The sequence below is a fragment of the Crocodylus siamensis genome, chromosome 3, assembly GCF_052110815.1.
Source record: "Crocodylus siamensis isolate JL-2025a chromosome 3, ASM5211081v1, whole genome shotgun sequence".
Lineage (NCBI taxonomy): Eukaryota > Metazoa > Chordata > Crocodylia > Crocodylidae > Crocodylus > Crocodylus siamensis.
Genome location: NC_143397.1, coordinates 136,392,629 through 136,420,121, shown reverse-complemented (window position 1 = coordinate 136,420,121; position 27,493 = coordinate 136,392,629). Strand labels below are relative to the sequence as shown.

The window sequence follows — 27,493 nt, the reverse complement described above, 5'->3', positions numbered from 1 at the left end:
AATGATCCCAGCCAGATAGGCATCCAAGTGTTTCTTAAAGGTGTTCAGAGTAGGTGCTTTCCACCTCTGGGAGGAGTCTATTCCAGGTTCTGGGGACTTGCACAGTAAAGAAGTTTTTCCTTATGTCCAGCCTGAAATGGTTTTCCAGGAGTTTGTGACCATTAGACCTTGTCTTCCCTTGGGGTGCTCTGGTGAATAGATGTTCTCTCACTTCCTGATGCTAACCCCTTATATACTTAGAAGCAGCCACCAAGTCCCCCCCTGAGCTTTTGCTTCTCCAGACTGAGTTGTCCCATAGCTCTCAGCCTCTCCTCATAAGGCCTGCTCTCTTGTCCTCTAATAACACTTGTTGCTCTCCCCTGGAGTCTCTCAAGCTTCTTCACATTCTAGTCTTTTACTACTACTTTTCTGTGAATATTTGAGAAGTTCTTTTTTTCTGACCATGTACTTTTTTCATTATGCTGTAACAACTACTGTTTCTGTGTTAGTCTGGCATGATTTTCTATTGCTTTCCCTAAAATTTCCTTTTATGGCTGCCATGCAGTAGATTTGTTATTTTTAAACTACTGGGATTTTTAATGCTCATCTGATTGTTTGAAGACCAACTGTGGATTCTCAAAATACATGTTTGCATTTTTCCATAGTTTAACACTGAGCTCATTTCAGATTTTGATCAGTACAGCATTTCAGTCTGCAAGGCTTTTTGTTTTGTTTTGTTTTCATTCCTGATCATTACAGGTGAAAACTAAGTGCTTATTACTTTTTGTGGGTTGTGATTGCAAAAAGACTCTTTGACAGAAAAGGCTTATTATCAGGTGCCTAGTAAATTCTGGTTTCCAAGGAGCTATGCATTTCCAAAACCATTTACAGTGTTGAACTGACAGTCATCCTGATTAGGCAGTATTTTATGTCAGTCCCATCCTTCTCTCCATCAGCCTTTACAATACTCTGAAAAAAACTGTAAAGAAAGCAGTTTACTCAAGAGATCTGTTATTACAAATAGATCAAGTAAACTGGTACAGCTCTGCTGATTTATAATCAGAGCTATGCCAGCTTGTACCTTCGTGTTTTCAAAGTCAGATTTGCTGAAGTTAGTGACAAAAATCAATTTTAACAACTTCTTAATCTTGTTAGCTTTGCAAAGTGAACACAGCATTGCAGAAAAGGGCATCTGGTGGGCATCTGTTACACACCACCTAATCTCTCGAAGTGAACAGGATGAACTGTTCCTTTAACATCTGTCTGCAATGCATAGGAAGAAAAACTCATTATGAGTGACTTCAATCTGAGGACATCTGCAGCCAGTAACAATCCTTCTTTGGAGGATTATTCCTAAAAAAAACCAAGGGTTTCTTCACGCAATGCCCCACACATAGCATGGTCAAACTCAATATTGGACTTCATTTTGATGGCCTAAGAAAAGTTAATCTCTGACCTAAAAATTACTGGCTGCCTGGGTGCCAATGGTCATGATCTAATTATATTTGTTTTACATAAAATAAATATGGCACCAATTAGTAATATGTATATTTGGAAAATTTAAAAGGCCAATTCTCCAAAGCTTAAAATAATTATTGGCATAACTGACTGTGAGCATAGATTAAGTGAAAAGTGTTAAAACGAAATTGGAAATTATTCAAGGGTAGCCTACTGGGTGCCCTAAAAGCCATAAGTCCACAGACACAAGAAAAGGTTATGTTGGGTAAGAAAGTTATGCTTGGTGTGACAAGAGACCTTGAAAACAGTTACAAGAAGGAAGCTAAAATGCTTTGGGCATGTGGTTAGAAATGCAGGGCACTGCCTAGAGAAGATGATTGTTCAAGGCTATGTGGAAGGAAAAAGAGGAGGAGGACTAAAAGCATGGATAAAGATCACGGAGGAGAGGACCAAACTGGGGATTTGATGAGGTAGCAAGATTAGCAGTGAATAGATAACTGTGGAAAAAACTGGTCTATGGTGCCATCAGACCCTAAATCAAGGATGGTTGACGATAATGACAAGTAAGACAATGTCCTGGTCAGAGGAGGAGATGCTAGAGCAGTGATAAAGCATGAAAAATAAAATCAATCAGTAAAAGATGGTAAAAAGTGGAAGTAAATGACAAGAAATATACATTACAGATTAAAATATATGGGTAACTGATAAGGACAGCCAAAGGAATCTGAAATGGCCAATAGGGTAAAGACAATAAGAAGACAGTCCTAAAAACATGTTAGGACCAAAATACCAGTATCGCATGGGTCAGGTGATTGCTAGAGGGAATAGAAGTAATCTTAAAGGAATTAGCTGAGGAGCTCTCTGACCCAATGCTGTTAGCTTTTAACACATCTCAGAAAAATTGGAAAATCCCCAAGGATTGGAGGAGCTCATGTATTTATAATACACAAAAAGCATAAGAGACCCAGAGAACTATAGGTCACTTAGCCTGTTGTCAGTCCTCCATAAAAGAATGCACAAGTTAATTTGGGACTTTATTAATACAAAATTAAAGGCTAAAGATCTACTAGGTCTGTTTTTTGTTTGTTTTGCGTTGTTGCTTTTGTGAGGTGGGGCGGGGGTTGACAAGGTTAACACAGTTTGGAGACAGGTCTGGTTGACTATCTTGCTATTGCACATTTGATTTATCCAAGGCATTAGTACCACATGACTGAACCCCCCCATGCATTAGAGAGAGTTAACAGGACACCTGTTAGACAGATTATAAACTGCCTCACTTAGACCTCAAAATGTTGCTGCTAGTGGGAAGATGTTAGTGAACCAGGATGTCTCTAACAGTGTCTGACATTTTAGGATTTTTATCATCAACCTAGAAAATAAAAAAACATCTTTGCTGGCCAAACTTTGCCGATGAGATGCAAATTGGTGAGATACTAAATAATGAGGAGGATAGGTTACTCCTACAGAATGATCCTACAAATTAACCAGATTTACCTGGTTAAATCATCAGAAATCATCAGAACAGGCTTTAATTTAACCCAATGAAAGGTAACATGTATGGGGATTGAGACTGCCGGTTATAATTACAGGAAGGGAGACTGTTTGGAAAAGCAGCATCTCAAAGAATGTAAGGGTGGGGGGGTGGCCATTGTAGAAAACTCTTCAACATGATGTCTTGGTGCAATGGTGTGGCAAAAGGGTTCATGCTATGTTTGAATATATCCAAAGAAGAACAACAAGAAGCAGTAGTGAAGTGATGTTTCCTCTGCATATAGCCTGGGCAAGGTTGCTGCTAAAATGCTGGCCTGTTCTGTTGGCCACAGTTCAACAAGGATGGGAAAATAATGAGAATACAAAGGACACCCACAACAGTAAATGATTAAGGGGCTGGAAAACAAACCCAGTTTACTCAGTTCTGAACAGCAGGTAGGGCAGTAGCCTGTTCATGGTGGGGAAGTACTTATTTGGGGTGGGGAGTGGGGAGTTCATCAGCTTTACTGACACAGACATAAAAACAGGCACCAGTGGCTAGAAGCTGAAGTTACACAAAGAAATAAAACACAGTTTCCTATTATTCTGCGTTACTGAATATCAGAACAGCTTACTGAGAAAATGAAGGATTCACACTCACTTGCAATTTTTAGGACAAAATTAGAGTAGGCATTTTTATAAAAGTTATGCTTTAAATTAGCTCCTGGTAGGGGGGGGGAGAGAGAGAGAGAGAGAGAGAGAGAGAGAGAGAGAGAGAGAGAGTGTGTGTGTGTGTGTGTCTGGCCTGGTAATCCATGAGTCCCTTATTCATCCCTTTCTTCATGGACTTTAAGAAGAACAGGCATTCTGCACTGATTTCAACATGCTTATAACACTTGCAGCTTTACATTTAATATCATTATTATAATCAAATATTATGCTTCATGGCTTCAGCTGGTCACTGGCAATGAGTCATGAAAAACTCCTTCCTTCCCCAGCTCACAACTGACTAGATATCTTCTGTCCCTTTCCTCCTCTGCCTTCCTCCTCTTGAAGCATCAAGGATTGGCCAAACCTGGAAACAGAATAATGGACATAGGAGACACTCTTGTTTTTCAGATGTCTGGCTGGTCTGCCTTGATCATGGTCATGCTGATTATCATGTTCAAGGTCAGGGTGCCCAATAGAGGGGATGAATCACTTCCCTCAATCTGCTGGCAACACTCCTACTAATGCAGCCCAGTATACCATTAGCCTTCTTTACAACAAAGGCACATTCTTGACTCATATTCAGCTTGTTGTTCTCTGTAACCCCCAGGTCTTTTTCTGCAGAACTACTGCTTAGCCAGTTGGTCCCCAGCCTGTACCAATGCATTGGATTGTTTTGTCCTGAGTACAGGACTTTGCACTTGTCTCATGAGATTTCTTTTGGTTCAGTCTTCCAATTGGTCTAGGTCTCTTTGAATCCCAGCCCTACGGTCCAGATTCCTCCCAGCTTGGTATCATCTGCAAACTTGCTGAGGGTGCACTTTGTCCCATCTTCCAGGTCGTTGATGAAGATATTGAACAAAACTGGCGCTGTGGACAGACCCCTGAGGCACTCCACTTGATACTAGCTGCCAACTGGACATTAAGCCATTGATTACTACCTTCTGAGCCCAACAATTTATCCAGTTTTCTACCTGCCTTACAGTCCAGTCATCCAACCCAGACTTACTTAGCTTGTCTGCAAGAATGTTGTGGGGGATAGTATCAAAAGTCCTGCTAAAATAAAGGTATATCATGTTCATTGTTCTTCCTGCATCCATTGAGTCAGTCATCACATCATAGAAAGCAATCAGGTTGGTCAGGCATGACTTGCCCTTGGTGAATCCATGCTGAATATTTCTAGTCACCTTCTTCTCCTCCAAGTGCTCAGAAATGAATTCCTTGAGGACCTGCTCCATGATTTTTCCAGGGACAGAGGTACAGAGGCGAGGCTGACCAGTCTGTAGTGCTCTAGATCCTCCTTCTTCCTTTTCTTAAAGATAGGCACTATATTTACCCTTTTCCAATCATCTGGGACCTCTCCCAATTGCCACAAGTTTTGAAATACAATGGCCAGTGGCTCTGCAATCACACCAGCCAACTCCCTCAGCACCCTTGGGTGCATCGTGTCCGGCCCCATGGACTTGTACAAGTTCAGCTTCTCTAAATAGTCCCTAACCTCTTTTGCCACTCTTGGCTGCACACCTCCTCCCCAAACTGTACTGCCAAGTGCAGTAGTCTGGGAACTGACCTTGCCTGTGAAGACGGAGGTGAAAAAGGCATTGAGTACTTCAGCTTTTCTACATCATCTGTCATTAGGTTACCTCCCCGCATTCAGTAAGGGACCCACACTTTCCCTGGTCCTTCTCTTATTGATGACATACTTGTAGAAATCCTTCTTGTTACCCTTCATGTCCCTTGCTAGCTGCAACTCTAGTTATGTTTTGTCTTCCTTGATTTCATCCCTGCATACCTGAGCAATACTCTTATACTCCTCCCTACTTGTTTGTCCAAAAATCCACCTTCAATAACACAATTCCTTTTTGTGTTTTAGCTTACTGAAGAGCTAAGCTAAACAGGTCTTCTGCCATACTTGCAAGTCTTCCTTTGCACTGGGATGGTTCATTCCTGATCCCTCAGTAAGGTTCCTTTAAAATATAACCAGTTCTCCTGGACTACTTTCCCCTTCAAACAGGCTTCCCAGGGGATCCTGCCAAAGTCTGCTTTTCTGAAGTCCAGGGTCCTTACTTTCCTGCTCTCCTTCCTTCCTTTCCTCATGATCCTGAACACAAGCATCTCATGGTTGCTGCTGCCCAAGTGGCCATCCCCACCACTACATTCCCCACTAATTCCTTCTTGTTTGTGAGCAGCAGATCAAGAAGAGGAAGGCCCCTTGGCCTCTCCAACACTTGCACCAGGAAGTTGTCTCTGACACTCTCCAAAAACTTTCCGAATTTGCTGTACACTGCTGTATTGCCCTCCCAGTAGGTGTCAGGGTGACTGAAGTCCTCCATGGGAACCAGGGACTGTGATTGGAAAACTTCTGCTAGCTGTTTGCAGAAATCCTCATCCATCTCATCCTCCTGGTCTGGTGGCCTACAGCAGACCTCCACCACATCATCATCCTTGTTGCTCTCCCCTCTGATCCAAACCCAGAGACTTTCCACGGGCCTAGCTCCAGTTTCATATCAGAGTTCTGAGCAATCATATAACTCTTTTACATAAAGCACAACTCCTCCTCCTTTTCTCTTCTGCCTGTCCTTTCTGAACAGTTTATACCAACCCATGACAGTGCTCCAGTAATGCGAGCTATCCCACCAAGTCTCTGTTACTTCAATCACATCAAAGTTCTGGGACTGTGTGAGGACTTCTGATCCCTCCCGCTTGCTTCACAGGCTGCAGGCATTTCTGTACAGACACCTGAGTTTCATAGATTTCATAGACATTAGGGCTGGAAGGGACCTCGGGAGATCATCGAGTCCAGCCCCCTGCCCAAAGGGCAGGAAGTCAGCTGGGGTCATAGGATCCCAGCAAGATAAGCATCCAATTTACTCTTGAAGGTGTTCAATGTAGGTGCTTGAACCACCTCCGCTGGCAGACTGTTCCACACCTTGGGGGCTCAGACAGTAAAGAAATTCTTCCTTATGTCCAGCCTGAAACGGTCTTGCAGGAGTTTGTGACCGTTCGACCTCGTCATCCCTTGGGGCGCTCTGGTGAACAAACGTTCCCCCAGATCCTGGTGGTCACCCTTGATAAACTTATAGGTGGCCATCAGATCACCCCTGAGCCTACACTTTTCCAGGCTAAAGAGTCCCATGGCTCTCAGCCTGTCATCATAAGATCTGTTTTCCTGACCTCTGATCATGCACATGGCTCTCCTCTGGACTCTCTCAAGCTTCTCCACATCCTTTTTGAATTGTGGAGCCCAAAACTGGATGCAGTACTCCAGCTGCGGCCTCACCAAGGCCGAGTACAAGGGGAGAATGACGTCCCGGGATTTGCTCGAGAAGCATCTATGGATGCAAGCCAGCATTTTGGTCGCTTTACTAGCCGCAGCATCGCATTGCAGGCTCATGTTCATCTTGTGGTCAATAATGACCCCCAAGTCTCTTTCTTCTGTAGTTCTATCCAACGTAGCACTGCCGAGCCTATAAGGAAGCTGCAGGTTTTTCCTTCCAAGGTGGAGAACCTTGCATTTTTCGGTGTTAAACACCATGAGGTTCTCGTCTGCCCATTTGCTGAGCTTGTCCAGGTCAGCCTGGATCACCCGCCTATCTTCTGGTGTGGATGCTTTGCCCCAAAGGTTGGTGTCATCGGCGAACTTGGCCAGTCCACTCCTGACTCCAATGTCCACATCATTAATGAAGATGTTGAACAGGATGGGTCCCAGGACAGAGCTTTGAGGGACCCCACTGGTCACAGGGCACCACGATGAGTGACTGCCATCAATTACAACCCTCTGGGTCCGACCACGGAGCCAGTTTCCCAGCCAGCGGATCGTGGTGGAGCCAAGGCCACAACTGGCCAGTTTGGCCAAGAGGTGATTGTGGGATGCCACATCAAAGGCTTTTTTGAAGTCAAGACATATGACATCAACCTCTTCTCCCTTGTCCAGGTCATAGGTCACCTGGTCATAGAAGGAAATGATATTGGTCAAACAAGACCTACCCGCAACAAACCCGTGCTGGCTATCCCTTAGGATGTTAGCCTGGGCCAGTCCATCAAGGATGGCCTCCTTAATAAACTTTTCTAAGATCTTCCCCAGGATAGAAGTCAGGCAAATGGGCCTGTAGTTAGCCGGATCCACCCTCCTCCCTTTCTTGAAGATCGGCACCACGTTGGCCTTCTTCCAGTCTTCGGGCACTACACCAGAGCGCCAGGAGTTTTCAAAGATCCGTGCCAGGGGCACGCTCGCCAGCTCCTTGAGTACCCTGGGGTGCAGATTGTCAGGGCCGGCTGACTTGAAGGTATCCAGCTTCTCAAGGTGTTCCTTCACGAGGTCAGCATTTATGGAGTTAACTAGCCAACTGCCTTACTTTCTCAGAAATAATGAAATGGCCTCCCCTGTTGCTCCCTCTTGCTTGTATTTCCTCCAGGTCACCCATTTCCCCACTTAGCTCAGGGCTTTGATCTCCATCCCCTGGAGAACTAACTTTAAAGCCCTCTTCCCTAAGTTAGCGAGCCTGTCTGTGAAGATGTTCTTCCCTCTCCATCAGGTGGATCCTATCTTTTCCTAGCAATCCTTCCTCTTAGAAAAACATCCCATGATTGAAGAAGCCAAAGCCCTGTGCAGCCATGCATTGACCTGTAGGATGTGTCTGCTCCTGCTTGGGCCCTTCCTCTTGACCAGAAGGATCAAAGAAAACACCACCTGAGCCCCTGTGCTCTTCACCCTTGAACCCAGAGCCCTGTAGTCACTTCGGTCAACCCTGGCAGTATCATTGGTGCTTACATGGATGAGCATCATGGGGTAGTATGCAGAGGGCCGGATGAGTCTTGGTAATCCCTCTGTAACATCTTGGATCTGGGATCCAGGAAAACAGCAGACCTCCTGAGACAACAGGTCAGGCCAAGAGATGGATGCTTCCATTCCCCACAGAAGGGCATTTCCAACCACCACCACCTGTTACTTCCTCTTGATAGCAATGGTGTGAAGCGTCCAACTTTTGGGAAGCCTGTCCTGGCCTCTTCCACCAACAGAATGTGCTTCTCCCTCCTCTGTTGCTAGGGCTCCATATCTCTTTTTTATGCAAACCACTGCAAGTGGAGATGAAGACTTCTGCTTGCCGCCAGAGGTCACAAGCTTCCACCTTCCTGGAAGTCCACGTCCTCTTCCTTCTCTAGCACTGCCTCTGATACTCCTTCCTCCACACTCCGAGTTTTGCTTCTCTCTGTATCAATAGATGTGCTTTAGCCCTCCCCTGGTTATTTCTCTTCCACGGCAGATGTTTCTGGCATTGGTGGAACATTGGTTCCTTCTGCTTTCTGCCTGTGGCCAACTATTTGGTTTCTTAAATACTGAAACATTTCTAAGCTATAGCTTTTTTGGCTTGATACACAGGTATCTGGCTGAAATTTACTGCCCTGTGACATCCAAGGGGTCAGACTAGATGAACCAATGGTCCCTTCTGACCTCAAACTGTATGAATATAGGAAAAACTCTGTTTTTTCTCATGTGTCATAAAAGCAGTTAAGTTCCAACTACATACACCTGTACAAACCAACTGGTGGCAATGGACCGTGTTCTTGAGAGCAGAAAACCATGGAGTCACACAGGTTTCAGTACAGCACTAATTCAGTAGCAGTGGAGTTGTACAGGTGTTGGGCAAGGTAATTAGCGAGGGTGGGAGGGCTAACAAGCACCTGAAAGTAAAAATTAGCCAGACCACAGACTAGATAGTAATAGCACAATACATTAAAATGGCATTTGCTTTGTTTTCAGAAGGCTCGATGTGAAGACACATGAGCTCACAAAGAGACTTTGCTAATGCCCAAAGCACTCTGCTCAGGAAAGGAGCATTTAGTAGTTTAATGCCTAGCTTGTGGCTACATGTTATTAGGGAGATGAGTGGTAGAGGAGACAAAGGTATTAAGTATTATCAGAGTTTCCATAGTTTGAACTAGGTTCTTGTCATCAAGAGAAAAAATGAACTACAGGGTATTTTGGCAACTGAAAGGCAGAAATGTGAGACTCGGGTGAGTAAGAAACCCACCAAAGTGAGTGAAGGGGCTCATAGGTGATATGTGGGGGGGGGGCCACAGGGAGCATGTGTCGTGTCCCCCCCCAATTTCTGCTGATGGTGGGGCATGGGGCTGCAGCCTGGCTGAAGCCAGGGCCCAGTAGCAGTGAGGGTGGAGTAGCAGCAATGCGATTTCTGCGCCGACCACGGGATGTGGGGCTGCAGCCTGGTTGGAGCCAGCACCCAGAAACAGTGGGGGCAGCAGCAGTGTGGAGTTGTGCCCCCTCACTGTCAACACTTACGCATCATCTATGATGGGGTTGGATAAAGTTGATTTTGAGAAGGCAAGGGGAGTCATAGCTTTTGGTACCTGAAAGCTGGGGAAAATATAGGGACTTTTGCAACTGAGAAGTGGATTTGTCAACTGTGGAGGCAACCTGGGCTTCTCTGAGCCTGCCACTCTTCACAAACAAGCTTACAATGTTAAACCGAGGAAATCCTAGAGCACTGAGGCCTTCTGAGTAGACAGCATCCTTGTCCTTTTGATGCATATCTAAAACCTCTCTCCATATTCCTAAGAGCAGAGTCTCCAAACGCAGTCAACTCTTGGCTTTGTGCACTGAAGCCTTGTGGCCCTTGGAGCTATCTAGGGCTAAATCCACAAAGGGACTTGCACACCATTGCAAAGACCATTACCCTCAGGAACACCCAGCCATGAGCTATGTTTCTAGGCTCAATTACAGAATGCATGGGTAATGTCCGGCACATATGGAAGTGGTCCACAGAAGCCCATCCATTGAGTGGGAATCTGCCTAAGCTAGCCAGTGGGAAATGCCAAAAGGAGAGGTGCATCTTTTAAGGGACCATTTTAAGGTCCAGAGCTTAGGTATTAAGCTTAGGAATTAAGGGGATGGCCAATAGCCTTGAGCTTCTCTTGGAGTTAGATACCGAAACCCTTCCTTTTGAGCAAAAAGGAAAAGGTCAGTTCATTGAAAATAGTCATGGCATCACTCATAATATGGGTCACATAAAATCAATTCTCTCCTCTGTTTTAACTGTCTCTCTGACTTCCCAGAATATACCCTGGGAATTATGAAATTATGAGCCCATGCAATTAATCAAATAAAAGGCATGACCATGCATAATTCCATAATTTTGCATAATTTAACCCTGGCAGGCTCTGTGCCTCCATATCCGCAGGGCTCCCGGCATTCCAGCCGGGAGCCGCAGGTGGAGCTACCGAGTGTGGTGGCGCATGACTGGACAGCTGGTAAGTGGGATGGGGAGCTCCTGCCTGCAGGAGTGGTGGATGTGTGTGGGGTTTGTGGGTGGGCAGGAGGTTGGGGGGTGTGTGGGTGGGTGTGGGATGCACACCATCAGGCTGGGCCAGCCAGCTCTGTATCTTCACATTGGGCTTCCAGCCCTCCAGCAGGAATCCACATGTGGAGGCACAGAGCCAGGCCGGCCTGATGGCACACAGCTCTGTACCTCCACATGCAGCTTCCTATTAGAGTGCTGGAAGCCCCTCATGGAGGCATGGAGGCAGGTTGGCCCGATGGAACGTGGCTCCCATCTGCAGTGCCACAAGCCCCATATGCTGGCATGAAGCCAGCCTGGTCTGGTCCAAAGGTGCATGCCAGCTGGCTGGGCCAGGCTGGCTCCGTGCCACCACATGGAGCCCACGGGATTCAGATGGAGCTGTACATTGCTGGGGGCTCTGCCTGCTGCAGCCATGAACACCACAAGGGCCCGCTGCCTACCATAGGGGGAGGGGTGTGTGGCAGGGAGGCCCACACCCACCCACAAATCCCACACACTCCCATACTCACACCCCCAACCCTTCCCCACAAACCCCATCTACTCCCATACCCACCCCCCAAACTCCACCCCCACACGCCTACAAACCCCACATACTACCATATCTACACCTGCCCACAACCCCTCCACACCTTCACAAATCCCCCTGCGCACCCCATGCCAAGTCCCCCACTATACAAGGTACCTGCATACATCTCTAAAGAAGGTTAAAACAGTGTTATATTTAGCTTAATTTGAAACAAAAAGTAAAACTAATGAATTTCACACCATTTTTAATTTTTCTGCCCATAATTCCCTGGGGTGTACCAGGAGAATGCCTTAACGATCAAGCTGTATCAATTTTCAGGGGCTAGTGTAAGATTTGTGGAGCCAGACAGGGGGTTGGAAGATATGAGGCAGAGAAAAGAATCCTATAGTTTAGTGGGGTGGAGTCTTCACCTGGAAGAGTGAAGGGAGTTATCAGTTTCAGTGTGTACAACACCTTATACTTACTACTAAAGATGATCCAGTGGAGCAGGGGCTGGAAAATAGGTCTTCCTTCATCTCCCTCTACCTTCCCTCCTCCCAACTGCTACGCATCCTAACACATGGCTATGGAAATGGCAGTGATTTACATTGGAGTGATTAGTGTAGAGCTGTGCAACTTATAGGCCCAAGTAACTGAAATCATATATTTAAATTTCCATTAAGGTGTAGAGAGCTTGGAATTCCATTTATCCAAGGCCTGCAGTAGTATGAGCGGCAGTACATGGATACAGCTGGGCACCCAGGGCAAAGCAGAAGCAGAGACTTTCAGTTCATGATCATGACCGTACGGCTGCCAGCAGCAGATATTTTTCATCTTCCCTCTCCTCCCCACAAGTCAGTGCCCAGGGAAGTTACCCCTATTGTCTCCCCTAATTATGCCACTAGGTATGAAATACCTTGCTTGGCCAAAACCAGGACAAATATGTGGTTCAAATAACAAACAGGAAAGAAATAAAGCATATATATATATATGCTTTACTTTATTTCTTTCCTTATATATAGCTTTACTTTATGTCTTTCCTTCTCTCTCTCTCTCTATATATAGATAGATAGAGAGAGAGAGAGAGAGAGAGAGAGAGAAGGAAAGAAATAAAGCTATATATATAGAGAGAGGGAGAGAGAGCACGTGCTAAAGAAACCCTGTAATCATTTAAATATATCTCTGAGAACTACAGTTTCCCTTTTTTCCCTTGCCATCATGAATGTGTTAAATGCCAAGGGATATGAACTTTTAAAAAAAATGTTCTTGATATAAGTTAACATTCATGCTTCATACATATTATTGCTTCCTGTGGCTTGAAATTGGACCTCTATACATTTTGACTTAAGGTTGATTAGTTTTTCTAAGCTATTGCCTTAGATGTACTTAATACAACAGCTCAGGTTATCCAATATCTAATTAAACACAGGTGCAGCTCGAATTTGTTATGGGAAGTGAAGGGAAAATATTTTTAGCGCTTTTCAAGGAAAGCAGTGCTTAGCAGGGAGGTACAAATAAAGAAGGTCCCAAAGTCAAAGCAAAAGACGGTTGGACCTATTTGCAGTCACTTGGAACTATACTAACATTGTTAAAAGAGACACCTCATTTAACATTGTTAAAAGGGACAACCTTGATTGATCTAGGTGTCATCATCCACCTGTCCATGTTTTCCCAAATACTAAACTTTGCCTAGGTCAGTTAAACTTAAAGACTTTCCCACAGATTGTAGCTGGTGTTGTTGGTATTTAACTGCAGTGAGAGTTTCCGTGTGAATAGCCTTGTGTATAACCTGGGAACTAATCTCTAATCTCTACCTGGAAAAAAGAAAAGAAAAACTAGCTGAAAAACTAGTCTTCAGGTAGTTTACAGAGATAAGAGTTTCCCCTGAGCAGAATATGTTTTTGGTATAAAATTACTATCTATTGTACAAAATAACCAAATCTTCCACCTTCTTCTGACTGCACTTTGACATCAAGGACTTGCCCTGTTTTTATATATATAACAGGATAAGACAGGCATGTTCCCTTAGTTTCACTTAACTAGGCAGCTATTCTGAATAAGCAGAGCTTTGCTGACCTGAAATGACTCAATTCCCAAGAGACAGACATTTTCAATTCTTGTCCCAAAGGTGCTACACCCAAAGAACTGGGACTTTACTTCATAAAGCTACTGCCCAAGTGAGCAGGTCACAGGTTTAAAATTGTTTCACTGGCCCCTAACTCAAGATTTATATCATAATTTCACTGCTGGGCCTTCCTCTGCTCTTTCAACACTTGTCTTATATTTTAGAAAGTCAGCTGGCAAAAATGTACAAGGGACAACAACTGAGTAATCCAAGATAAGCATCGCTAAGTGCCATGTTCAAAAGAGCAGGATGCAGCCCACAGCTTAGTACCATGCAGTATACCTCTTTGTAGTTCCTAGGATATGAGCTAATAAGGATGGACTCCGATTTGGCCTTACATAAACATAAAGGCCTGTACATAAGGAGGCCCTCTTTGCCTCACACCTGCATGGCTCCTGCAGAAACAGCAATTGCTCAGAAAGGATGACACCATGCTGAACAGTACTTATAGAAAATGCCATGAAGAGGGCCCTACTGACAGCGGGGCAAACCAAAGTCTTACATCTATCAGTTGCGTCCAGCAGTAGACCAAGCTTCCCCACCCTGCATACAAATAAGTTTCTACCTTTCCTTAGGGGGACTGCTGATAAGCTATGACAGGGAGGGTCACAATTTAAACTTATTCAGACCTTAACCTCATACAGTGGTGCATGGTAATATGCAAGTTAGCTCTGAATGACCTAGCTTGGCTACTGGAGCCAGCATAGATCAGCAGCTTTGCCCAAGTTAAAATAGACTTCATGGAGTGCTGTACTAGCATGCTTACAATGCTTCCAGTATTCAAGCCAGCTTGTTCCCAGCCAGCCTGAGGATCAGCACCCAGCACTGCATTTTGTTATGCAGACATGCCATCAGCCTGCCAAGTGCAGTCATAGCTTCTGTGATACAGACACATATTTGAAAGGAACTTGACTCAGGTGACCAGTTCGGTTCACATCGCACAGGCTACTAGATGTCACTCAGATGCCAATAGATGTATGTTACGGAGAACCGGGGTGGATACAGACCAACAACGTAGATTTGAAAGGCTCCGTACTCCCTTATCTGAACTGTTCCATTCTACTTACGTAATATTTTGAAAACGTGACAGCAGAATGCGCATGCTCCTTGTCCCTCTACAGGCTTCCTGCTGTCTTCCTTTCCTGCTAAAAAGACGTCCAGCCTACAGACATGCTTAAGGATAGATTCACTGTGCTTGAATGCACCCTTAAAAATGCAGATACAATCCAATACAGAGCATGCTGCCTATACAACTGAAAATTAGGGAAGGGAAAGGAAGCTAAGTAAGGTAAGCCATGCTGGACAATTCTATATGGCATCTAAACTTAGAGACTGTAAACTCCGTGGGGCACTCTGGTACTGTAAATCACCCAGCATAATATGGTTACTGTAACAGGAAACCCTGGCACTAAATATTAATTTAACTTTTCTATCTTTTCCTCTATACTGTTTACCCCTAAAAGTCCGCTGAATGTAAAAACGAGCGTATGCTGAATTGCACACATTCATTTCTATAGGAGACAGTTGCTTCTAAAAGCAATGTGAAGAGGATCCAAGCTCCATGGTCTAACTGCTTTACAATGTTACCAAGACATGGTACAGAAACACTGTTGTTGGTGAAACAAGTTTGTTTCAGATGTTTTCCTTTTTTGTTTTTTTGTTTTTTGTTGTGCATTTCTTTTTCTCCAGGAAGCCTCATAGATGTGACGGGATGATTTAATTCTATACAAACCTCACCTCCCTGAATTCTTAGAATGTAGATGTATACCACTACCGGTATTCTTAGAGTCAGGGTGCTGCAGCCTCGCTGAACAAATATAGTACAATGGAACCCACATTTTTATTGGAATCCCTGCTAGCTATTTACATACTTTTCTTAGAGAGAGACAGGAAACCAAATGTAACAGACAGAGATCTAAAGCTATCTTTGCACTGGCTACAGCTCTCATAGATAAATAATATACCTTGGAACTCACTTATACTGAAATGCAGTGAAAGCCCCAAACTGCTTCAATGTTAAAAGACTGGGGGCTTTATAATTAACTTCATTCCATTCCAATCTCATTCCATTCTGCTAATCCCTTTATGGATCACCAGCACCAAGGTGTTAAACACTGGCACTAAGAATGGACTGTCATATGGAAATTGCAGCTATCCTTGTAGCATGAAGGGAAAGAAGGAATCCCTAGTCTCTGTTCTCATAGCATGGATGCAAGAGGAGCTAATATCAATATATCAGTAGATATTTCCCACCAGAAGTGAAAGTAGTGATTCCCAGAACATTTCTTTTCACTGTCATTGCCTCAGCGCAAATACAGGAAGTGAACAGAAGACTGGTCCCAAGGATGACCTGCTGACAGGTGGACACCTTTCATGGTACAGTAAAAATTCACTTGGTGACAAAATAATGTGCGCGTGAAAAAAACAGACAATAACTATAAAAGGGTTTAACTGGAAAACCTAAACAGGCAACAGCATGAATTCACAGAACACAATAAAAACTACATCCTTAAGGAAGTGCATACTGTTCACACCTTTCTGTATTACCAGAATGTATACAAATCATTATAAGAAAAAGTGTGCAACTCTCCCTATGAATGACGTAAGGAGCTGGGTGAGTACTCTGGGGTTTTGAATTCTTTGGACTATGGAGTGCCTATGAGTCAGGTGCTGCAGCACCAATGCTGGGGCAATTCAGGGCTAGATTCATAAAAATATTTAGGTGTTGCAATACTTAACTTTGAGGTGCTTTGCCACCTGGAGAACATAAGATCACTATATAATGCATGGGAAGAATGAGAGGCCATGGAATGGGATCCAAAAAAGCCAGTATTCTTAACATGGATCTACTCCACTGAATAATGCTAAATATAAAATACTGAAGTATTCAATTGACCATGGAATGGAACCTGGGATTTTCCCACCTCTGGTACATGTCCCAGTTATAAAACTATAGAGTTATGCTCACTCTATTTTAAGGGGACTTTATGTGGTAGTTCTCTGCAAATAGTTGCATTTTATTCAGCGTGAACAGAAGGCCTTCAGCATCTCAGAGCTTTGGGCCCTCAAAGCCTTTTGTAAGCTTTACTGCTTTGTAGAGAATCATCACAAATCCTGTGCACCCTTAAAACTTAACTTCAAAGGAGAGCATGTATTTTACTTTCTTTCATTCTGCCTTTAAATTATTTTATTCATGCAAAAGCAGCAAACAGTTATATCTACTGGACATAAAAAAAATAACTGTCTCAAAAGAACATTAACAGTCAGATTCTCTTCCACCTATTGAGTGTCTAAATAGACTTAGGCACCCGAGTGTGATTCTATTCCACTCTGTTCAAGTCCTGAACATTCATCAATGCACCTACTTTTGTAAGACACCTTCATCCAACTCTTAAAACTAAATCATAAAAAGTAGAAAAGGAAGACATGCCTACCTTTTGCATTAACTATTTTTCAGGAACATGAGCAGGGTGGAATGAACATTTAGGCACCCAAGTCCACTTATGTACCTAACAATTAATTGGATTAGAAGCCGGCCGTCAAATTGCCAAAATCAAGCACTCAAAAATTAAGAGGAGTCAAAATTAAGGTAGTCTTACTGAAAGATAATCTTACTGGAAGAAGTGGGTAATTTACATAATGGACAGATGTTCCATCCTGTTTGAGAAGGGCTGCATTTCTGCTGAAATTACTTTGCTCTACTTAAAAAATGCCTAGAATTTTCTCAATGTAAGGAAGGAAGAGGGAGCGAGAGTGTCCTTGGTGTACCCTGTACCAGTGGTAAAAGTCAAGGCTGCTCCTGGGCAGCTTACATAGCTCTGAACCAGTACATTACAGCCAGCCCTGTACACCTTCCATCTATCCCTCACACTGATGCTTTGCTTGATTCAACAACTCATTATTTGAGTTTTACATCAGTATAATGCCACAGGATGGAAAATAAACAAACACTTCACTATAGATATTGTAAAAGAAAGAAACACATATTGACAATCAAGTGTAAGAAGAGCTTTTAATGGAATCGCACCTGCATAAAACTGGAGTGATATATTTGGGATAGGATTTTTTTTGGTTTTTACTAAATGCTTATAGCAGGAAGCATTTTTTAAAATTAAAATATAGATTTCAAAGTATATGATTTATAATTGGTGTTTATTTGTACTTCTGCATTGTTGATGTAGTTACAAGAGAACAATACCAGTAGATCGTGCTATAAACTCCTCAGCTGCTATGATCACCCATGGTTGATTGTGCTATAGACTACTCAGCTATTGTGATCACCCATGCTTATAAACCAAAATAGTCTGGAAAGTTAAGCTTGTTACACTGAAATCATATGATGTCATAGGGCATATACTCATTATTTTATTACACCTAACCAGTTGTTTAAAAAAAATTACAAGACCAAATGATTTGTAAATAAAACATAATCACCTTGGCTCAAAAAAAGGGTACATCTTGAACATGAATAGAAGGAATTTGTATTTTGTTTTGCTTTAAAATTTCATTTTTCTGTAGTTTCAGTCACTCTGTTTACCTTAGGGTATGATTTATGAGAAAAACATAGCATACAAATAATGGTGGAAATAAAAACCCTGTATACTTTCACTGCTTAAAAGAGAAGTTGCACCATTATTTATTAGAAGAGAACATTAAATGACCCACATACTGAAAACAGGGTAAATGAACAGCTGACTCTACAGTTAGGGGGAATATAATTTTTGGTTTTTAACCAAAAATAGTCTGTATTCACGTTTCCAAGTGGAAAGTGTGTCTGGGGACCTTATTTACAGACTTAAAAATACAGGCTAATCCCCTATCCTTGTAGCCAGTTTCAGCCACTTTCAGATTTTTTTTGGCAAAAACTCAAATACAGCGCTGGTGTCATGCTTAATACTGTTTTGGTCAATACGATTTCTGTTTGAGTCACCTGTAGTGTAAATGCAGCAATTGTTTAGCTTTATTACCCCAAACAGTTATTTTAAACAGTGATCCTTACAGTTAACAAGATGACAGAAAAGGCCTCAGCTGAGATATGTACCAGGAAGAGAACATTTTCTTAGAAAAGCACAGTTCTCAGTAAATGATAAACCACAGAACTGCTACATTGACTGATGTTCACATTCAACCACAAAACTATGTTCATATATAGTATAGGGGTCTTGCTCCCCCTCTAAAAATAAGGATTTTTAGAGTTAAGTATGGGACTTTAGTCTCTTAACACTCTCTCTTGACACATTAGGCCTCACTAGGCCTCAGTGTTATTGCCCTGATCATGTCGAATACAAATCCTTTTTCCATGTGCCCTATTCCTGTGCCCTTTTTCCATGGGTCTATTTAATTGAAAGCATGTATAATGTCTCCTCTATTTATTGACTTTTTGAGTTGGTACTGCTCAAAAGAACTATAATCATAGAACCTCCAATGAGCAAAGTGTCCCTGTTCAAAAAAGCACTTCAGCACAGTCAAAAAATTATTTTAAGTCACTCTGATGTCATGAGGTGCCAGTAAATTCTGTGCATTTTCAAAAGCTTCCTTGTAACTAATTGGCTCAAGTCCTAGCTGGACAGGTGGACTGACTGCTTCTTTCTTTTTTAGCTCTAGTCTGATGGCATAAACTCAGGTTTTCCATGCCACTCTTCTCAATGCAAAATCATCCGAATTTGGACCCACAATCTGCATTTTAGCTAGCTCACATATGGAGATAATTCCATTGATTTTGACTTGGTGATCACTATAGCAAAGAAAGAATCAAAACACGGAGATTTCTTCCTGTCCTTAATGGAATGAGTTAAGGCTACTTGGAACAGAGCTTTTCTGGCCTGACGTTAGACTCTTAACGGTTCTGTATTAATGGACTGGATAGATCCAACCACTTGACTAAATCCAATCTTCTCTACTGCTGACATGAGAACAGCAGATAATGAGTAACTTGCTATGCTTTGCATTAGGCCTAACTCAAATGCAGTGTTAACTTCCATAACAGGAAATTGCACAGCTAAGGCTCCTCAGATGAGAATGGCCTGGCTCAAGCCTCTAAGAGATTCTCTTGTGGTCCCTATCAGCAATAACTTCTCTGTTGATGAAAGCATTTTAAACAGGAACACCGGGAGACTCTTGTGGAGACTTAAGCAGGTCATACTGCATGGTGGACTCAGCACAGGATGCAGGACATCCGTGTTCTATGCCCTCATTGATTGGTCACTATTAGAAGCCACAATGAGAGCTGTAATGGAAGAAACTTCTGAGAGGCCTTTACAGCCAATCCAAGGCTGTAGAAATTGGGCACAGACAGATCCACATCAGACAGAGAACAGGTCTACCTGTAGAAGGCAGACAGGGATTCCTAGTCTCCTAAATCCTCCGTGAATTTAGTCATCAGTTGGGCAGAATTGCAAGGCGGCTCATAACTAAGACAATGGAAAGGCAGATAGCTTCACTATCATTGACTAAGCCAGTTTTTCAAAGGTAAGTTTCTACTCTTAGGGAACATTTGCATTAAATAAGCAACTGCTGCCAGTATAATTCCCAAAAAGGCAACCTAGGTTACAGGAGTTTTGGAAGCTGCAAAAGAGCAGCTGGCAAGCTGGTAAAACAACTCATTAGCAACAACTCAAAGGCATGGTAGAAACTGACACAGAGCCAACACCAAACAGAACAGAATTTGAACTGCAGGGTAGACAGGAAACTGACTACATAAAAATTAGACTTTCAAACTCCACTTACCCATCTCTGTGTCTGCCTCCATCACTGACAAAAAATATTGTATTTCCTATTTCTTATACCTACAGAATGGAAGGTCAGATTCTACAGCAGGTTCATACATAATCTACAACATTGACAGCTAAATTTTAAAAATAAAGGGAAAAACCCTAATTCCACTTACGTGGCCCAGGACAAGAACCCTTCTGAGTTTAGTGGAGCCACACTTTCCTTCTAAATCCTGAGACTCCTGCTGCTGCTGCTGATTATGAAAAGTGAGGCAGGGAGGAGGCAGTATTATCATTATTCAGATTCCAGGGCTGGTAGGAAGCAAAACTGTTCTTTGCCTAAGGAAAACCATCAAATGGATATGGAACAGAAACTACAGTGTTATTTTTCTCAGTTTGTAACTTCCAGGGGGGTGCATTGCATGTGCAGTGAACTCTCTGAGCTCACCACCATGTCAGTACAGCTCCTGTCAGAGTTTCACATGGCTTGAGAGCTCTGAGCTCACCAACTGGTCACCACAGGCCCTGCTTTCACACAGCTCTAAAGCCCAGAGAGGCACTGCTGTTCACTCTCCCTTCTACCCATGCCCTCCTCAATGACACTCACCCCCTGGGCTCCAGAGTCAGGTGAAAGCAGGGGCGGAGCACTGCTGCCACTCCTCTTCACTGAATTGTGCAATAGGGCAAAAGAGGTGGGGGGAACAAGAGGAAGGGATGGCAAACAATGGTGATATTCACCTTCTGGGCTCCAAAGCTGTGTGAAAGCAGTGCAGGCACCAGTCAACTGGTGAGCTCAGTGCTCATGGCACATCTGGAGCTGCGATAGGAACTGTGCTGATAGGCTGGTGAACTCTCTGACATCCAGGATCACACTGAGTGGCATGTGGTCACACAGTGAGCTGAGCATTGCATGCACCACACCCCTTGTCACTCCCTGAGATCCTGGGACCACGGATGGTGACTTCCATGTCAAGTATGCTCAGATTTTTTCTTTCTCCCATCAGCTTTGCTAATTCAGTCTGGCATCTGAGATCATACCTCAGCCAGGACAAACAACTCTGAACTGAAAAAAGATGGAATAAGAAGTCAAGGAGGATGACCAAGATTAAACAAGACAAGGAGAGATTGTACAAAATTACTGTGGAAAGGAAAGGCATAATAATTCCAGGATCTAGTCACAACTTGTCACTTGGTGAGAAGAAAGTAATGCCCGTATCATATACTTATTGAAAGAAAGAAGCAGCAAAGCGATACTTTCAAGAAAGCACTGCTGTGCTTGGAGTACAAATACTGCATAAACAAGACTCACACAATTTAAGTATATTTTGTTTGGTAATACATAACTGGTTTCCCTCTAAGCAGTGACTTCTGTACACATTTTGAATTAGAAGGAAACAGTAAGTGTAACAATCTTTACATAAATTCCATTAATTTCATGTGCCTTGAAAAATTTTGCTCTGGTCATCTGCAGATGCTGCTCCCACCAAAATCAGTGAGAATCCTACCAATGCTTCCCAAAGAAGAATTATGATCACAGTGTCTGATTATAATCAGGAGGCACGTCTATATGAGATGTTTACTGCGCAGTACACAAATTAGCTGCTCAGTAAATTTCTTGGCATCTACATGTGTGCCCTAAAAACTCAGCAGCAAACTACACAGTAAAACCCCACAGTAAAAAAACTCCACAGCAGCGCATGTGTAGATGCTGACCCAGATGGCTGGGGCATAAGAGTGCTTCAGTGTGGGGACTGCCTTCCAACTAGCCCTACATCGAAGCACCCTGATGCACCAGCCCCTCAACAGCATGTGAGCTGGGGGAAACAGCCCTAGGCTGGCAGGCTGATCCCCTGGACCCCCTGCCAGCCAGGGCTGCTCCAATCTGGCTCAACATGCTGCACTCCCAGCTGCATGTGAAGACACAGTGCCCAGGAGCAATAAACTCCAGAGCAATAAACTCCAGTTTATTCATGTGCATTAATATGCACATGTAGATATGCCCAGGGTGATATAAGTTCACCTCTTTAGTAATTTGGTGAATGAAAAAAATGCAGTAAGTTGTCACCACAAAGCCTGAATTTAAAAGGCACTGTTTGGACGACAAAGAGTAGATTGTTTTGGAGTTCAGACTAGCAAAACTGTGCTCACTGTAGAATTTAAGAAACAATCGTTTGCATGAAGGAAAACAAAAACAAATTAATTTACCTATTATGGATCTCATTTTTTTTAACTGGGAAGCGCACCAAAGGGAGAAATGATACGTCTCCAGCTGGGGCAGTTTGGCATTAAGCCAATTAAACCAGGGACTGGCAACATACAACCCAAAGGCTACATCCAGCCTGCAGAGCCACTTGATCTGCCCTGCACATGTGCCCGTACTAGGGCTGGACAGCGAGGGGCTGTGCTGGGACTGAAAGCTGCACTTGAACTGTTGCCCCTTCTCCCTGTCTCCCACTCCCTCTAACTCTCAGCTGGGGCGTGGACACAGCTTTCAGCCACTAGGGACCAGGCAGCTTCCAAGTGCACCAGTCCCATAGCCAGGAGTCTGGGCACAGGGAGCAGCAGCAGTAGTGTAGTTTCCAGCTGCCCAGCCCTGGCACAGCTCCACACCAGCTAGAAGTTGCACTCATGCTGCAGTCTAGGAGCAGAGAGCAAGGAAGAGCAATGGTGGTGTGGGTACAGCTCCCAGATGTCTGGCCCCCTGTCGCTGATATTGCTGAAACCATTTGGCCCATGTTGAACCAGGTTGTTCCAGCCTGTGGTTTTTAAAGGTTGCCAGCTGTTGATTTATATCAACACTGCTTCAAGGATTTACATCATGTGAGGGTCTGTCCTTAAATGTCTTAAAGTGCCCCAATAGATACTAATTGAATGTATATTGTAAATTTTAAGCAAGTGGCTCAGTGAGTATGAAAAATATTTACCACTATACATAGTACTTCCTTGTTTACAAAATACCACTAAAAAAATCAATTTATTAGAAAAAATTATTGTGGAAAAATTGAGGGGAAAAATCATCATTTCCCAAACAGAACTGAAAATGTGCTGAACAGTGCAAGTTTTGGAAGTCTCAGTCCTCTGACAGATATTATATTTATGGCACAATTAATACGTTAATTGCACGGCAATTTAAAACATGCCACACATTCACCCAATTCATTGTGCGTCTGGCATGGCAGGAGACACACTTCGTGATGAGATATAAAATTCTTCAGCTCCAAATGGCACCATTATTTTAATGTCTGCCAGGGTCCTTAGACTGGACTAACCAACTGTTGGTTGCCACACTGACTAGGTGGCATTGAGAGGAAAAAGAAGAAAAGTTTATGACTGCATTCAATGAGGTATGTTTTCCACTCTTGTAGTCTCCAAAAAAATGGATGCTGTTTGTTTTTTTTTCCACAGCACTTATTACCTCAAATACATCAAAAACAGATTTAAAATGTTCTAAGCTAAATTGCATAACCTATCTAATCAACAGCTGGAACTGACTTAAATCTTCAAATATTTAAAGTACAAATACCAGGGAAGGGGATGAATTACTCACATAATAAAAGGGTTAGGAAATTTCACATTCAACTCTTGTGAAAAGCATCTTGGTAAATTCTATTTAGCCTATGTAAGTGAAAAAAATCCCTTCTTTTGACACATTTAAAACTTTACTGCACTAAAATTGGACTACTAGAAAATGATCTAATTTTAATGCTTCTAATCTCTACATTTCCATAGATAGGTAGATGCAAAAGGGAGAGTCGGGTCCAAATAGTTTATATCACTAGAAACAGGGCACAAGAAAACTGAGGATAACACTTTTACTATTGACGGATTTGAATATCACAATATCTAGGTTTTAACACTAGCTAACTTTTCTTTAAATGGTATCACCTCCTAAATGGTTTTACTTCTTTTTCAGGTACTAGAAGACAGTGAAGGAAGAGGAAAAGCCACCCACTTAACTACAGCAATTTTAGAGGCATCATCAAATACTTAAATAGATTTAACCTAATATCCTAATCATCACATTTTTAACTATCCTGTTGGGTGTTCAGAGAAAATTACTTGTTCTTGAAACTTGCAGCAATTGAAAATCCCTCATTTGGATTTTTTTAACTCCACTTTGCACTGAGAATAAATGGTTTCAAAAGTGTTCATGAACAGATTTTTTTCCCCTTCTCTGGCTTGAACAGTGAATGGCAGAGCTCCGAGTCTGAATAAACAGTGTGGGTGGTGACTGTTCTGTGAGGCCCATGTAAAGGATGCAATCATTTTCTTATGCTGTTCAGCATTAAATCATGTGAAACTAGCTTGATTGCCACACATAACATTCACTTTGTAGCAGAATGTAACATGCCATGTATTCTTTCCTAACTTTGGAGGGAAAAATAATAATTAATTCTCCTAGCTTCAAGTGTTTAATTGTGTATAAAGTTCATTGACCTCGCTAGTTGCTGTCAGATGATCTTGCTAAGGCCTGTGAAAAACATCCCAGGAATGCAGTGATGTGGGCAGAAACAAAGTGAGTTCATGCCACAAAATGCTTTAAATGGAACAAAATCAGCAGCCATCCAGAGAGACTGCACTGAAAACAGAACTTCAGAATAATCATGGGTTTAACCTCACCTAAGCAGGGTAGTCCTTCAAAAGTGATTATTATAAATCATATACTTTAAAACAATCCTTTCAGGATCTGGCATGTGACTACATGAAGTAACTCTGTTTACTGGTAATCCCCTAGCTGACTGGAAATGAATGCACTGGAGAGGCTGGGATGTCTAGGATACAAGACCAAGAATGAGGCAATCTGCTTGCTTCCAGGTCCATAACCTGTTCGAGTGAGATTAAATGCGACCTTAGGTAGGGCACTAAGCCATTGTGTGAATCAGTTTCCCTTCCAGTAAAGTAATGATGGTTACCTCCATTTATACAGAGCTTTGAGATCTACAGATGAAAAGTATTGTTGATAATAATGAACATGTATTTGCCCATATGTAATTTTTATCCCTGTCATTACAATCCAGGCTGGAGGAGAGCCGCTCTTTTCATTGCTGTAATTAACTAGGTAGAAGCAAGATGAATCTGTTCTAAGGTCAACATTAAAATACCAGCTGCACTCTCACACAATTCAAAATATACATTTCTAATTCAAGGCGACATGACAGCCTAATTTTATTAAGAAACGTCACATAAACTACTGCAGATACCGCTTATACTAAGCCTTAAATATTAATATAGGTTGAAAGTATATGCAGCGATCTATACTAGAAGCTATGTTCTTTAGGATGAGGGTATTTTAATACAGCTCTTAGCATAACTGGCCCCATATCCTAACTGGGCTTATAAGCAATACAATAATATAAATATTAATTAATAGAAAAGCCTGAAAACAATGCTGTCCACTATGGCTGGGACTTCAACCAGCTGATGCATGTCTGTGTATTAAGGGACATGGTCCTAAAAGTCTCTGTGGTGAATATGCTGCAGTTTACTTCAGTTCAATTTTTCTTTTCCTATATGCCCCCTATGGAGTCTGACAATGTGACTGGCAAAGCATGTGTTGCAACTCAGCATGCCTCATGTTGGTGTACTTTTTCACAGTCATTGAATCCCCCATGTTGATTTATATGAGAAGAGAACATATGGCTCACAGGCAATAGCAAGGTAGTACAGAAGCCAGTTTGAAATTATGACCTACAAAAATGGCCTGCGTTATTTTGTAGTATACCTACTGCTTTGTTACCCCTTTTTGTCAATCCATCACAAACAGTTTTATCTAAATCCCTTCTGATATACTTCTAACACTCTTTTCTCCATGGCTTAAGATGACTGCCCCAGTACGTTCCGAAATAAGTAACTGTAGTCAGACTAGGTATTTTTTAGTCAATTGGTTCATTTTGGTGACCATGGTGAACATAACAGGCTTGGATTATAACTTCTACCATCTGGAATTAAATCTTCTTCACAGACGGATAAAATCAGATCGTAGCCATATTAAATTCTGGATTGTGATTATGATCTCTCTCGGTATTAAGCGATAAAGCCATACCTCAAAAGAATATCAGCTTAAGGCAACCTATAGTATTAAATGCATTGGAAAAGATGTACAGTATGTTGTCATTTGCTGTGTATTTTATTCCCTCATTGTGGAATACAATAATGCCCTTAATCTTTTGTGGAAATACGTCAGTGGAGCTCTTTACTCAAAAATAAGTGCATTATTTAAAATTTACGTTTACTCTATATTTCTTCTGTTACAAGTATTGTGGGTGTAAGCGTAAGTGTAACAAGTTAATATCTGTGAGAGAAATAAGGTGAAGTATTTTGAGGACAATGGGGCCTCTGAAATCAATCAGTTCCAAGGCTGATGCCAGGCATTTCATGCTTTTCACAGATGACGGCATATTGGGTTGTTTTTGTAAACAACAAAAGGTCAAAGAAATACTTGTATAGCTGCAAACATAAAAGCAAAATGTAACCTACCTGCCTGCCTGGAAGTTGCAAAATATCAAGTAAATTGAAACAGACCTACAAAGAATATACCACTTTGTAACGCATTGTAAAACATTTTAATACTCAATTGGATGCAATTCTTCCTTTTTTAACATTAGGATAATTACTGAAGCAAATCCTGTAAGCAAATTTAATACTCAAACATGGCTGAACAAACACACTTTCAAAGATGATCATGCCAACTTAGATTCATTATAATAACTTTCAAAATTAATGATAAATATTCTGAAATAGGGAACTATAAATCATTGCAACCCTACTAATTTCAATAGTAATAATAGAATAGAAGAAAATGAGAGCCAAATTTGATTATGTAATTTCATAAGGTTTGCTGCTTCCAAACAGCTGCGAAATGAAAATCTGGTGGAAAGAATTATGAAGAAATAATCTTACTTTATAAGATTATACAACACATTGGTATAAAGATCATTCCTGACCTGAAAATACCACTCTCTTTTGTTAACTCCTTAAAAATATTGCTAAGAATCTAAAAACTAAATAGTACTATAAGGTACAAATCTACCTTCCTTTCTGCTAGACTTTAGACTAATATGCTCTCTCTGCCCCTTTACAGGACTGCATTTTGTGATCATTGGTCCAGGAAGTCTAAGTGGTTCTTAAAACATTGCCCTTCATCTACCAAAATACTTAACTTCAGTCACATCTGATACTGAAAACCATCTTGAATTTCCCCTTCTTCTTCCACCATCAT

General features: G+C 42.2%; 1 protein-coding gene and 1 long non-coding RNA gene across 2 annotated transcripts in view; one reads left to right on the top strand and one right to left on the bottom strand.

The window, feature by feature from the left end:
* Positions 1–27,493, bottom strand: part of BCL2 (BCL2 apoptosis regulator) — a 157,644-nt gene that overhangs the window by 50,467 nt on the left and 79,684 nt on the right. The gene's annotated exons all lie outside the window — the stretch shown is intronic.
* On the top strand, positions 14,715–24,469 carry LOC149868875 (uncharacterized). The gene is made up of 3 exons (XR_016441041.1): positions 14,715–14,852; positions 21,279–21,466; positions 24,188–24,469. It is a non-coding gene; the product is annotated as an uncharacterized LOC149868875 (long non-coding RNA).